Below are 13,790 nucleotides of genomic sequence, written 5' to 3'. Positions count from 1 at the left end.
CTCTAATCAGATATAGTTTGGCCTAATAGAACAAGCTAGCAGGTTTCAAAATACTTGCTCCTCTGCTTGCAGTGCTATAAACACCAACAGAAAGCAAATTAGGATAACAACGGATTGATCCCTTCTTGCTAAACAAAGGCTATCTGTTAAAATATGTTTTTAAAACTGACATACATCCCTTTTATCTTCTACCTCAAAATTGAACAAAACAAAAAAAAACACACAACCACAAAAAAAAAAAGGCAACCAAACAAAAATATCAGAAGGCAGGGCTGACAGGAACTTCAAGAAATGCTGTCCAAACTTTGCAGCTGAAAAGGTTATTCTAATAGCTGGAAATAGCTTCATATTGTAAACTCCTCTCCATCATGTCAACAAATCAACTGTAGTCTTGGCCTGTACTTGTGCAGAAGATCTGACATAATCCAGAAATGTCATTTGCTGTAGATAAACACGCTGTAACAGCAGGTGTACATCTTCACCTGCTTCACAGGAAAACAGAGTATGAGAGGGCTGCTTCTAGCACAGACATCCACACAACTTGATCCCAGAATATCCTGGTCTGGTAGAGCAGCTTGCTTAGGGCCACTACCTTTGCAGGGGGTAGAAAAGGACACATCTGTGCAACATAATGAAGAAAGGGCAGTAGGACAGATGACTGGTGGTGCGGATTGCCATTATCAGAATAACTCACCCAGTCAAGTCTGTTCCTGAGGGACTTTTGAGAAAGAGATTAAGCCCAAGCAATCTCCTGGAGAGACGACCTGCCTGACAGGAGGCCTGTTGTGGTAGTGGTTAGAGATATCACACCTTTAGTCAAGTTATAATGGCACTTGAAAGAGTGCATACTACCTGCCCACAGACCTGTTTGTACATAGTCCAAACAAACAGCAGCAGTTGGAAGAGCCTACAGATCACCATGAGTGGGAGACAACATAAACACCACAGAGGTAAAAAGAGGTTAAGTTCTTAAAAACGGTTTTTAACACAGATGTGTCCTTGTCTACTCCTGCAAAAGAAAGGGACCTAAGAAAGTTGCTCTGACAAGTCTGGCTAAGAGTCACTGTAAATAATATCTTCATAGAAACACGGATGATGAGGATTAGAGGAAAAAGCAATCCTCTCCTATGTTCTTCATGTGCTGCCATCAAGAGAGAACTTTGCTGTGTAACTTGGGACTGGACACAATTTGCAATTTCTGGTTGCAGAAAATACGCCAGCCCACCATTCCTCCCCTCCAGGTCATTTGGTCTGATCTCTGTTTGACCGGCTGTTCTGCTGCCACTCTCACCTGGAGTCTGCATCTCCTTCCCCTTCCTCACCACAGAGATGGGCCCACAGCTCCCTCCCCGACACAGTGCAGCACTCCCATCTTGGTTCAGACTACAGTAAAGGTATGTGCAAGAAAGCCGTAAGAAGCCTCAGACTCTTCGCCTGGGCTACACTGCTGCCCAGCCATATAACCCACTGATCTGGCCTGTGACTCACCCATTTCTTTCTGACTTTTCCTCAGACCTGCCTCCTCATCAGGAACTTGCTGGCCATCTGGGCTCTTCCCTGAGCCTGGCCGCCCATCCCAGGAAAGTACTCAGCAAATTGCCAGGCTTCTAATAACTGGTCCTTGGCTTTGGGGTGCTGAAGCACTTACCAGGCTTTTCTCCCCTCCATCACTTTCCAGGTTGCCTGTATTAACTTTGCCTTCTAAGATCCGAATTAACTACACTTGGAGATACCTGAGGTGTTGAGTATGTGTCCCCTTCAAATTGTTAACAAAGTGATTAGAATACTGATTTTCAGAGTTTGTTAGTGAGGACACTCCCTTTCTCAGAAAATCATAAAGGAAAACAAAAAAATAGTACAGACCTAGCTAAGTTTATAAGATAAATTCAAAAGACAGTGTTTAATGACATGGCCATCAGAAACAACTGCTATTCTTCCATATTCTCCTTTGAAGTATTTTCTCAGTCCTTCGTATTCACAGCTCCTTACTGGAGATACCTCTCCTTCAATAACAAAGCTGTAAAGTGTGGCAGAGATAATGCTGGTAAATGCTGTGTGCCACTAGCCTGTACAAGAGAAAGACTGTGGCTACATGTTACTGATTCCACTTGCACCAGTTGTTATAAAGCTCCAGCCTCCTTCTTGCCACCCTTCCCTTGGCTCCCACTGGAGGTGTGCACCCCTTCAGCTCTGGCAACACACCAAAGCAGATTTGTGAAATGATGTGTCCAAAAGAATCCACATATCACAGTTTTAAATACAGTCTTTATTATCATGCTCTTAGTAAAAAAGTGTGACTTCATGTACCTTTGAAAATGGGCACGGCTGAGGGACTTAACAAAAAAAGCAGTACTTCACAGCATGACTTTTAATCAAGATAAGCTAGCCTGTCGGTGTTACAATTCAAAAGTGAAAACGTTCACGTCTCTAAATCTCCACTTCCTTTAATGGGACCTGCAGCCAGCCAGCTCAAGAACAGATCCTCAATTAATGCTCACTGTGCTATGGAAAAAGCGTTACACGTTGAGTAGAATCTGGAGAGTCTGCTAGTCTCTCAATGGAGGCATCTAAACTTGGTATATTTTACAATGAACAAGTAAAATCCCAGCATCCTTCTTCCAGCCTCTTAAACAGAGCCAAGAACAAAAGTTTTTTCAGAAGTTCAAAAGGAGAAAAAATGCCACACATATGCTCAAAAGTTTAAATTCCCACCAAATATTACCAATTATCCCTGAAAATTATCTACTACACACAAAATAATGACTTTCAACAGAACAGTTACCAGACCAAAAAAAAAAAAAAAAAAAAAAATCGATAATTTCTCAATATTAACAGAAATTAAAGGAAAAAAATTTAAAACAGTGTACCAAGATATCTATCCTGGAGTTAACAACACTTTGAAATTATTTATCCAATTACAAATATGCATATTAATGAAACAGAGCATTAGAAATTTTAAATGTTTTAGATCAGATACGGATGCTAGTTTAAACAATTTGTCTAAAATTGATTGTCACACTTTCCTCAGAGCATAAATAATGCCAAGAATACTAATAAAGCTAACCAAAGAGGAAAAATTTATTAAACACTTTATTCCTACACTGTAAACTATTCATGAAAATTATGAGACACATAAGAGTGTTAAACATTGCCTTTCATCCACCCCAATAATAAGAGGGAAGAATGTCTAGATACAGAAAGTAAACTAACTTTTGAAAACTGTCCTGGAGAAAATTCATTATCAAATTCAACAGATGCAATTATTACACATTCAAAGCAAGGTAAATTCTTCTTCCATTCCATAAAAAAATTTCTGCTGAGTGTTGATATAAACTCATTTTTAAATTTAGAAAAGGAGGCTTTACAATTATTATTACTACAACAACACTCAGTTCTCCACTACAATTAATCTTGCAGAAAAACATGAAGCTACATACTAGGTGAGCACCTTAACCAGTTAGTACGCATGTGTGTTGCAAGGTAGAAAAGGTACCTACAAAGCTGTTTTTTAAATTCATACAAATGACTCTTTCCAAAACTCTATCCTAGACCAGAAAAATCTGCTCAATGAAGATTTATCGGTTTTTATATCCAAATGAACACTAATACCTTTTACATACAGTACTGACTAATCTAGAAAAACCTTCAGTCACAATTTCTTGTTTTGTTCTCACTATTGCATTCTAAAATCGTCAGAAATCCAAGTCGTCAACAAATGTCCAATACAGCCTGTAAGAAGTTAAGTTATGCAAGTTATTTCTGCACCCAATGCCTTTACAGTCTATTTAGGAGAAACTTAATCATATAGCTATAGGCCTTAAATCAGTTTTGTTTGATTTATAATTCACTTTACCTTTTAAGGGGCAACCACGTATTTCATATCAACAGCTTAATTCCTTTAAGATACCATTACCTAGCACATTCAGAAACATCTTATCGCTTCTCAGTTATGCACACATTAAAAAGGGGTGGAGGAGGCAGAGGGAAAGCAGAATGCCACGCCAGCCATCCTAATGAAATGAACTCAAGTTTTGTTTTTTTGTTGGTTGTTTTTTTTTAAACAGGAGACAAAAACTTATTCCTAACTCATGGACAGGGTACTCACCTAGAATGCAGGAGAAACAGACCAAGTACTTCCTCTGAATCAGTCCACAGGTAAAAGAATTAGACATGTAGGATAGCAAGATCAATATATAAGAGATGATGCAGGTCTACATACATATATGGCTACAGACGCTAGGATACAGATTCTACTACTTCATAGCCTAACAGTTACTTACATTTGTAAGCACTTTTACCAAACTCCTTGGTCAAACAAAAGTTTTCATGTTAGCCTGTGATCATTACTTTGACCACTCATTTCCACACCCATATTAAACTCCCTCTCTTCTGCTACCATCAGTATCTGTAATCACACAGTCAACACAGCTGAAAATTGGTCCAGCCTAAAACTAACCCAAATATTGTTTCATTCAGCTAAATCAACTGCATTTGTTTCACCATATGGCTGCTCAAAAGCTGTGTTGGCACAAGGGAAGGGGAAGCAGTGAATCACCAGGTTAGACAGCTTTTGGCAACAATGCCATTTCATGCTGACCTAACACCATGTGTTAAATTACAACCAGAGAACAAAACTGAGAAAAATGAGATTCAAATTTGTTGTCAAAGAGCAGCATTGTAGCTACTACTCGAGAAGTCTGCTTCATATTTAAATGAAATATCTGTACTCTCCCATGCATTGCTGCATCTCATGTGGCAACCTGTAAAAAATGAAATTTCTGGACAGAATGAGGTTTATATACATTGATCCAGACTCATGGATCAGGTTTGGAATATGAAGACAAACCCAGAACTCAGCTTTAAAGTCAATGGGAAACTCAAGCAAAATGTAAAAGCACAGCAGTATATATACCTGATGTGTTGCTAAGTAGTTAACATACTTATTAAGTACCATGTTAATTAGCATGAACTGTGACTGGTTTAAGATGATACTCTGTATGGATACTTGTACAAGGGCATTCACCTAGATTAACAATATGAAACTAAGAAAATTTAATGAAAGAATGATTTATACCAGCAGCAGCCATTTGCAACTCTTAGTTAGAATTGTACAAGTGTACCAAATGGACCTATATAAAAAGATTAGGACAGTTGTGAACAGCAATGTCCGAGAACAAGTGACAGGTGTTTCAGAAAGTTAATATTTACTCTGAAGCTTAATTATCCATCTAATGTAGAAATGCAAACATGGAAATAAAACACTATAAAAATATTTAGCGATAAGCATAATTTTTTTCTTCCAAGTTGATTGCACAATCCTCGATTTGTGCAGCTGTGGAAGTGCTTCTGATGCTTAGATTTCCCAGCACGGGTGACTCATGCACAGCTAAATTACTCTGTAAATCTTTTGTCAAGAGTGGACTGTTTGACTGCCTGAAGAATGGAATACGCAGTGCATTTCACTGGAAAGCGTCTTCAAAAGGAAAGAAGTGAGAATTCACATTTCCATAAAATGAGAGAGTAGGAACATTTTAAGCTCCAACACTGAAGCACGGTCCAAGTCACATATTAACAAACAAGCAGCTCCTCTTCCTGCCTCCCCCAACCCCTTTCATGTAGAAGTCCTGCACATCATCCTGAGGACCAGAAAATGATAACAGAAGAAAGAATGAGGTAGTAGAAAAACAGAACAACAAAAAAAATAAAACAAGGGAAATGCTAGGGGATGCTAACTTCAGTGTATTAAAAAAAGATGTGGCAAAATACACTTCTGTATTAGCATGCTTACTGTTATGTTCATAAGATTAACAAGATTTAACAAAAGTAAAGACTTACTTTTCTAATTTCTGGTGTCTGCCAGTAGCTCCTTCAGTTTTTCCCCCAATACAACTACCTGTTACAGAAAAAGCAAGTTTACACATTATATGAAAACTCAACACTACTGTTATGGAATTACAAACCCCTGCATTGCACTACTTAATTTCATTAAACCAAACACTACAGTTACTCTTGCAATTAACTTTCAATGTAACAATCCAGCCTCAACTGGAATTACAGTGATTGCAAAACCTGAGATATAGGACAAGTCCTTCATATTACATAGGCAGGAAGTGCCTTAACAGGAAAGGGAAAAAACAAAACAAAATAAAATTTTGTAATTGGTACAGAGAGGAAATGTCTTAACTGTTGTCTCAGCTAAAGAATGGACAAAACTAAGGCAGAACACCTTTAGTTTTCTTGTTCCTGGAAACTCTTTGCAAAGCTTGTTGCAACCACTTTGGGGATAGACGTTAGATATCATTTTGCCACCCTGCTATAAGCAAGAATCAAAAGGAAATGGAACATCATCCAATATTTAGTCAATAATTGGACTTGCTGAGGCTGGAAAGATGGTGCATTATTTTAGCAAGAGGGACAGCATTGCATGAACTCTGCAGAAACAGCAATGCATCAAGAGAAAAAAGCACATAAAGTCAACTCTAAATTTAATGTAATTTTACTGTAATTATTCTGCATATATATTCTTATATAAATGGAAATAAACAAAGAACACCACCTTTACTTAAGCATTCAAATATGAGAGCACTGAACACAACGGAATTTCTGAATGTTCAGTAAACACTGTTGAAAGGAAAGCCATAGTTTGAAGTAGCACTGTAATATTTAACCAACTGTCTTTTAGCATTCTGTGTTTCCAAAACATTGTCATTTTATGTAGATATCAAATTTGCAAGCATTCTTTCTTCATTCTCCTGAGGAGCAGCAGCATGCTTTCCTCCTTTGCGGCTTGCTACTGACATGAGAAGAAACTTTCAGGGCTTGTGCTGACTAAGCAACTCCAGAAAACCTACTGAATTCACCACCTGAGGGTCACCAGAGAAGCAGCTAAAGACGACCAACAAATACCTTGTTCCCATAGATCAGTACGACCTTCAAAATGTTGGGTCCAGTCAATTTAAATGTAAATTAAATTGATCAATTATGACACAATATTACTCTTCAAGCACTGGGAATTTCTGTAATAAAGACTTTCAGAACCTTGCAGACTAATTCAACACTCATGGCAAAAATTCTGCCAATTATTTCCCATTCCCCCAGCTCTTTCAAAAATATTTTAAGATCATGACATTGATTAAAAGACATAAAACACTGAATGTAACTGAAGAATTTCTAAGCCAATCTTTTTTAAGCTTTGCTGCTACCGTATTTGAGAGAAGAATCTTCAAGATTAGGTTATGGGGGGAAAAAGGATCACAAATTCAGCTCCTTTTTGTATTTTTGGAAATTCAGATTCTGGCCTGATACTTCCATATAAACTTTAAATAAAGTTTCAAATGAGTCATCAAATTTATTTATATAAGAACTATTAGTCCTTTTTACCATCTACAACACTCAACACAAAATCATATTACAAAAATGATATCAACTACTTGGGACCATAGTCACTACGTTTACGTAACTTTAAACTTTTCTCAGCTTTTTTCTTTTTCTCTTCTACCATTTCTCAAGCTTTACTTCCACAGAATTATCAGGCCACATTATCTACCAAAACACATGTCTCTGTATGCATACTCTTTGCCCCTCAAAGCCTCCACTGCATTCTTAAGTTCTCAACACGTCCCAAATTAGTATCACCATATTTTATTTGCAAACATTTAGAACCTTTCCTTCCAGATTGTTACTGAAGATGCTAAAATTAGCACTGCTTAAAAGGCTTCCATCTCAACGAGCAAGTAGGACCTATTTAAAAATAAAGTTGCACGAGATGTATTTTACAATATTTTAAATGAAAGCAAACATGGTAATCCATGCCTTATAGGCTCTTTTCCCACTTTGTTAACAGAATCTGACTTAGATCATTCAGCAAAAGTCCTGAAAAGTAACATTAAGAAGGTATTTATGAAGTCATTAGAGCTATTCCAACTTTCAGTTAATATATCAGTTATGAAAAAGTAAAACTATAATCAAGTTTTACTTTCAACAGCAATTCTCTTCTGCTCAGAACATTGTGAACATAGTTTCAATGACCTAGGGTCTTGCTATTTAACACCAGTATTGAGGAATGGGATTCCAAAAGCTATCAATATTCACAGGAAGTCTTAAAACAAATATAAATTGTATGTTGAGGTCACATGCTAACAGGCTAATGAAAAAAGCTGTATTGTATTTAAGCATACATTAAGGCTTGAAACAGTTTAGTTGATGCCTAACACATTAACAAATATGCAAACAGAGAATGAAGCACACACTTCAACATAAAAGTGCAATATTCATAAGACAAGATTACTTAAAATTATGAGGACTCTTCATAAAGAAGAGTTACAATTTCTTTTGTACAACTTAATTTTTACTTACAATTTCCATGTTTTGACTCAACATTTTTCTTCATTTTAAATTGAGGCTTGCACCTTCCTCAATGAGGCCTCCTCCCAAAGTTGCTATATGAAGCATCTAAATACTAAATTTTGATTTTTACTTAATGCAATGTTTTTTTAGAATAGAATCAAATCATTCAGGTTGGAAAAGACCTTTAAGAGCAAATCCAACTGTCAACCCAGCACTGCCAAGTCCACCACTAAACCATGTCTCCAAGCACCACATCTACATGTCTTTTAAATTCCTCCAGGGGTGGTGACTCAATCACTCCCCTTAGCTAAAATGCCACATACACACGTGGCTGTAATAATCACTCTTTTAGAAAGGATTATACAAATTGAATGGAAAGATGCTTAAGCCTAGGAAAATAAGATATGCTAACTTTTATATGTTTATGCTAGTTAAAACATGAGGGGATAGACTGTATAAAACCAATTTAAATAATGTTGCAAATAACTGTTTGAAAAAAATAACTGGCTTTCTTTTTTATTCAAGTTCTCCAAAATGCTGCTGATACATGTGCTGCTACAAACTTAGATTTTTTTTTTTTGAAGGATTATATTGAAGGGTGGTTGTTTTAATGTCCCTATCAATAGGAATCTTACTTGAATCTTGGAAATTTTCTGGAAAAAATGCTGAAAGCTAAGGCCTAGATTCTGCAGAGACCTAATAAACAGGAAAGATAACCAAGTTTAGTCCTAATCATTGGCTTTGGCATGTGGGATGTTACACTAGCAGTAAGCATGCAAAATTACTGGAAATCTCTGAACTTCAAATTATATGGGACAGATAGGGAGAACTCTTGCAACTGTTACTTCAAGATACAGTGATTTAACACTGGCAACCAAATATTACTTAAAACTTTCAAAACCTTAACAACTACCATCTACAAAGTCAAACTGAGGAACTCAGTCTGGGCCAGGTCTATCTTGACTCAAGACAGCTCAGTGCAGAGAAAGATGGCAATAACTGGAAACATCGGTGAAGATCATCGCTTTTCCATTTTTTGTCTTGCTCCTACTTAATAATGTGCAAAAAAAACCAAAACACCAAGTGCAATAAAACACTGGACTTGGGGATTTTTCAATGCAGATGAGCAGCTCAAGCAAAATATTTGGGATGGGAAGTATACAAATTTTAGAATTCTATATAAAAATTATGAATTGAAAGAAATCAGAAGACTCCTGTTTGCAATGATTTAGGAATATAAGCACAGAAGTAAAACAGACTAAGCGATCAGAATTTCAAAAGGCAGTTATGATTTAATAATTTGATTCACTGTCACTTGTATTTATTTGTTTCCTTGACAGTTTGTATTAATAATAGTTGCAAAGAACATTCTGCCACTTTGAAAGCTGTAGATATTAGCACAGCTGGATTTGTAAAACAGATACATATCACAGATGTTCATTGCCCTCATCTACTAACCTAAAACCAAAGTGAAAAATTTTGGCTATGTCTCTATTAGCAAGTCATCTGCAATAGCAGAAATGGATCAGTACATCAAAGCAGCTGGTGCTGACACTCCCATGCTAGCTGTTCAAGAGGGTTTATCTTGGATCAGATTTCACCTGTTCTCCAGAAGCAAACGTCACCACCTCACAGGCCATTCAAAGTTTGCCAGGGATTTAATAACTGATTCAGACCTGCATGTTGCCAGTAGGGACAGAAGAGCACTTTGCACCTGCAGCAGAACTTTTTTAGAATAGAATTTCCCAGTTTTCTGGGAAACAAACGTAGTTTGAACACCCTGATCAAGTATGTGGTAAGGGGAGATAATCGAGAGATTTTATCCAAAACGGTATTAATGACACAAATCAAAACGCATACACTGGAATTACATCCTATCTTTCCAAACCAGACTAACCAAAATAGGTGTCATGTCCCAAAACAGAATACTTAAGGATACTGAAAGACTCTAGAAAATTCATGTAAGCTTTTCTTTATAATGCCTCACCACAATAAAAAAAAAAAAAAAAAAAAAAAAAAAGAAAAAAGAGAGAAACATCATGGTACATGGCAATCTACCAGCTACCACAAAAAGCATTTATTTACCCTATGCCAGAATTCAGCAGAATACATAAAAATGGATATCCCTATCACTTTAGCTTCATTTCTCTTCTCCCCTTCTTTTGTTTCTTCACTCCATCTTTCACGTCCTCCCCGCCTTTAAATATTTCACCCCTTTTCTTATTTCCTCCTTATTTATTTCAGATTTTTTCTCCCTATTTATTTAATTCCCTCCTATTACCTGTGATATTAAATACAGCAAGAGAAAACTGAATATTCCAGCATCTCTGAACTTTAAGACAGAGCTGTCAGTGTTGTTTTTTCTTTAGAAATTCAGATGGTGCAGACTGAGACAGGCATGTATGGAAGCACCACCTCCATGATTTAACCTGCCCTAACTCAAAATTTAGAAGAGTTAAAGATGAACATGTGTTTGCTTCAATCATTCAAATTGATCTCTAAATCCAGTGCTAAGCAACTATGTGAACTGAGAAAAATCAGATTAATGACACAGGAATATTAGTCTACTGTAAGACTGAAATTAGCCCAGTTCTAAACGTCATCTCAGAGTACACCCACAGAAACACAGAACACCGAAATGCTAAGGGAAACCAATCAAGCAACTTATGTTATGGAAGAATTTCATTACAAAAACACTAGACAAAAATATATTTGGCACATACACAGCTTTTTACCTTAGGATTAAAGCCAGGAACATATTGCTTAATCTTTGCCTTCCCCCCCCCCCCCCCCCCCGCCTTTCTGAGCTATGTCATTTGTTTATATAATAATATAATCTTCTGGATTTTAGGTTAAATGCCAGTTTCTCTTAAGTCATAAACAGGATTTTGTCACACATGATTAACTCATTAGTTGCTTAGAATAATTAAAATATTCAGAGACTCACCTAGTTTCACTGACATTCAATATACAATATCCAAGTAATTTTCCAGGAGGTTTTTGCAAATGAAAGAAGGGGCTTCACTCTGCATTTCCTAAAATTTAGATGAAAATCAGATTTCTTTAAAACGATTCCCAAAGAAAAATTGTTCTTTAAGAAAAACACAAAAACAAGCCACAAAATAACGCTATACAAAATTTCACATATACATAAATTGAAAAATTTAACTATAACGACAATCCTTTTAATTTCAGAAGCCTCCTTCTGCGTGGACCTGGGCTCAAAAGCAAAATCCAGTGTTTGTAAGTAATTCTGGTTTTAATAACAAAAAAAAAGTTAGCAACAATTTCACCACAACTTATTCCACTGATTTTTTTTAAAATCCTATGATGCAATTACATAATTTTAATATGAATTCAATACTACATTTTTAATCCATGAAAATCTAAGAAACAATAAATCATTCAATTTACTCCTATACTAAACACAGATTCCATCTTCCTGTAACTCATGAACACCAGATGCTCTTGGGTCACTTCAACACAAAAACCCCAAAATATTTGAAAAGGAAGTTCAGTGCAGTCCTATAATAAGCAAATGAGAGGGGTGGAAATATTAAGATCATCCTCCACAATATAAATTCTAGTTTCAGCAAAAGTGGAAATAGAAGTCTCCAGCCTGTCTTGTAAGTCTGTCTTCATTTCTTTCATAATTTGAATCTTTAGACAAACAGGGCACTGATTTCTCCCACGCAGCATCTCTCTCTCTCCTCACTGCCTGGCCGAGGGCATACCTGTGTTTCGGTGAACTCTACCACTGCATGTCATTAATTTAAACCAACTCCTCTGATCCAAATGTAAAAACCTAGGGTAATCTCTTAGGCTTGCTCAGAAACAATCTCTCTTTTTCCCTTAAATCTCAGTTAGGATCCAAGAGACGATTTTCAGATCATTAGCTCTCCATACCCTATTTAACAAATTTTAATTTAATGAGCTTCAGTTTTTCTTCACTCTTACGGGCAGAGCAGCCCCAATGATTATGAGCAAAATAACCAACTGCTCTACAATACTATGTTTCCCATTCCTTGTGGATGGGTTCTGATTGTGCTGCTGCTATTCCTTACTCATTGCACTTCTACAGCAGGTGTATAAAAACAAATCTGAGTTAGAGAATAGTTTGACTTCACTGTTCTCCTGAGTAAATGTGTTTTTGCACAACTAGTGACATGGGCACGCTTCCAGAGAAGCACAAAGGCACTGCTGCAAGCACTCACACATGCACACAAGTCAGTGATAAAGGGTACAACTTTCAAATCTCTCTTCTATTTCTGCAAATCAGTGTCAAAAGTATTTTCTCTCTAGTTATTTGCTTTTCATGCTTCTACGAAAAACATTAAGAAAAAATATGTGTGGGAAAATGTTTTTATATAAGTAAATACAAAATTTCTGCAACTTAAGAACAGTTTTAAACTGAGGATTTTCAGCAAAAGTTAAAAAAAAAAAGCACTGAGGAATAAACCCAAAAGGACTAATGAAAACGTAAAGATGAAGGAAAACAGCCCACAGAGACACAAGCAGTAAAGAACACAGAACTACAACCTGGAAAACACAAATTCTTTATAAAACAAAGCAGGTCCTCGTGGTCTAAAATGGTTACTTGAAAAGCAACACCAAAGATATACAGCATATGTAAGTTTTCAGGCTGCTCAGAAAGAAGTCTTTTGTCACTTTTAACCACACAGTATGCACTGTTCAAAACAATATTTTACTATGATCTGTTCTGAGCACAAGAGCAGCAAAAAAGAAGAAAAATCAAATAATACAGAAAAGTTGAATCAAAAATGCACAACAGTTACGGAAATATATTACTGAAGCAGCATTTGAAGGACAGAATCAACAGCAGGTTGGGGACAGGGTTAAGGAAAAGCACAAGGAGTGCAAAGTGAGTCTCCTTACTCAGTGTTTGTACTTGACATTAAATGCAATGGAGGAGATTAGGCCTGTTTACTTCTCACAGTCCAGCTAGAACATGCTCAGTAGCTCTGTCTGGTTATGACTAAAAGGATTTGGAATATATCTACCTCATCCGATTTGGATAGATGAAATGGATTTAGACAAATCATTGAACTGGTACAAGCCGTATTTCCAGAATTCTATCATGCCGCCTAATGCAAGAGTTTGGGATGGAACAAAAAAAAATAAATAGCCTGATAGTGCTGTGTAACAGTTTAGGTTTTCTCCTAAAATGAGTGCTTGCTCTAACATACGCAGGTGCTTCATCTTTTCAGTGGTAAGATTTGCACTGCATTTTGAATCAAGAGAACAGTACGTTCCTCCCCCTCATCTCATTCTCAGATGCAGGCTGACTTTTGATATAGTTTTAGCTGTAGCAGATACATAATGCAAAGAATTACTGCTCAATAAGTCTTGCTAACTACAAACAACTAAAACCAGGGTCTTAGAATAGAAAGTGTCAAGCATCATTAACTACAAGCACTGCTACC

General features: G+C 36.6%; 1 protein-coding gene across 5 annotated transcripts in view; it reads right to left on the bottom strand.

Annotated features, from left to right (window-relative positions):
• The window catches only part of CLOCK (clock circadian regulator), a 67,831-nt gene that overhangs the window by 42,023 nt on the left and 12,018 nt on the right, over nt 1–13,790 (bottom strand). For 4 of the 5 annotated variants that reach the window (XM_037382823.1, XM_037382856.1, XM_037382839.1 and 1 more), the window contains exons 3-4: nt 11,294–11,381; nt 5,836–5,893 (exon numbers count right to left, since the gene is read on the bottom strand). The gene's annotated coding sequence lies outside the window, so the exon portion shown is untranslated. Of the gene's footprint in view, nt 1–4,105; nt 4,140–5,835; nt 5,894–11,293; nt 11,382–13,790 lie in introns of all 5 variants that reach the window. The other variant, XM_037382833.1, reaches the window with a different exon arrangement.

Source organism: Falco rusticolus, chromosome 1 (genome assembly GCF_015220075.1).
Source record: "Falco rusticolus isolate bFalRus1 chromosome 1, bFalRus1.pri, whole genome shotgun sequence".
Classification (NCBI taxonomy): domain Eukaryota; kingdom Metazoa; phylum Chordata; class Aves; order Falconiformes; family Falconidae; genus Falco; species Falco rusticolus.
Note: the sequence above shows the minus strand (reverse complement) of the source record. Positions and strands in the feature narration are given on the sequence as shown.